We start from the raw sequence: 1,815 nt of genomic DNA, 5'->3' as shown, positions 1-1,815 counted from the left end.
TGGACAATGGCGCAACTGAAATCCATTGCACTTTTACCAGATTTATCCACTATTCCTTTATAATTCTAGATTTGTCCATATTTTTACGAACTAATACATTTAAAATCCATATCATTCTTGGTTTTGCTACTTTTTCTAAGGTACAAAAATGAATCTTGCACTCTCCTCAACCCTTATTCCTTCTCATCAACCAAGACAAATTTCAAGTAAGATCCATAATCAGCATTGGACTACCAAGCAAGAATCTCAAATTCAATGCAAATAAAACAATAAATCGAATAAAAAACCAAAAAATCCAATACACCTCTAGAAGAATTAGAAAATATTAGATAATAGATTCAAAGAAGCAAATTTAATCCATTAATTTAAGTTAAATACCAAATTGGCGCATTAACTAATTTTTTTTTTTCCAATTTTTCCCTATAAGAATCATCAAAATCTTTAAACATTGGGATCCCAAAATTACACTTTTTTTTCTAGAATTTTTAATCTGGGTATTTAAAGCTACCTTTTATCTACCTTAAACAGACAAACAAAAACTAGGCACATACACAAGAACAACATATTGTCTCTCCATGGCTTATAAAAATAAAGTTTCTTCCTTTTGTTTAAAACCTAAAATGATTTGTTATTGTCGGAGTTAGTGATCTTTTCTTAACATGTGTCATCAAATTCACAGAAAACCAAACATAAAAAAAGAATATTTAAGAGAATGAAGAAAATAGGGAAAGAAAGTTTTACTAGAAGTTTTGGAGAAAACAATGAGACGAAGAGCCCAAATATCGAAGAAGGATAAGTTTTTTGAATCTAATACAAATAGAATGGAATCTTAGCGTTCTTCCTGGAAAGCCAAATTACTTGAACAAGGGTAAGTTTTACATTTGCTTTTACAATCGAAAAAAAACACGAAAAACATATATTAATTGAAAAACACATAAAGAAACATTGAAAAACATATATTAATTGAAAAACACGTAAAGAAACATTGAAAAACAGATAGTTCGAATTAAAACTTACTAGATCTTGGATCCTACGAGACGACTCGAAAAACACTTTACTTCTTTTTTTCAATGGGTTAAGCTATTAGGGTTAGGAAGAAATGAGATTAAAAAGAAAATTTTCAATGAAGTGAAAAAGAAATGAATTTTATAGTGGTGGAGGGAAGAAGAATGGAAAAAAATATCACTTGGAGATTGGGGATTTCATGCGTAAGAAAGAGAAGATATGAGTTGGGGATTTCAGTTTGTAAGAAAGAGAGGAGGATGGTGAGGGTAAAATTGAAACATTTCTCTAATTTGCTATTCCACCCATTCCTTGAATCATCATTCAACAGGGGAGCACGAATGGTTTGATGCATTTTCATGCTAAATAATCTTGTAACGAAAATAGCTGTAATAACTATTACAGCCAACCAAACAATGGTTTGGTGATGGCCCATTGAATAGGGCTGTAATGTATTATCTTTACAGTCAACCAAACATGCTGTAAATTGGTATGGACTAAGTACTTTTGTATGTTGTATTTTGAACGTCTGTAGTTGAGGTATTGATAATCAAGTTTTAAAAATGATACTTCTGTGTTTTGAAACGTGTAGGGAAGTCAGAATAGAAATTTGGTATTGATACCCTTACTCGAATATCAATACTCGAGGGTAAATATATCGATACTCCATAACAGGTACCAATAATTTTTGTTTATATGATATTTTTTGCGAGAAACATAATGCAAGTTTGGTATTGATTTTCCCAGTGGTATCTATATCACTTAAAGAAAGTACTGATACCCTAGGGTCAGTATCAATACCTACGTGTTTAA

This window comes from Gossypium arboreum, chromosome 2 (genome assembly GCF_025698485.1).
Source record: "Gossypium arboreum isolate Shixiya-1 chromosome 2, ASM2569848v2, whole genome shotgun sequence".
NCBI classification, from domain to species: domain Eukaryota; kingdom Viridiplantae; phylum Streptophyta; class Magnoliopsida; order Malvales; family Malvaceae; genus Gossypium; species Gossypium arboreum.
Note: the sequence above shows the minus strand (reverse complement) of the source record.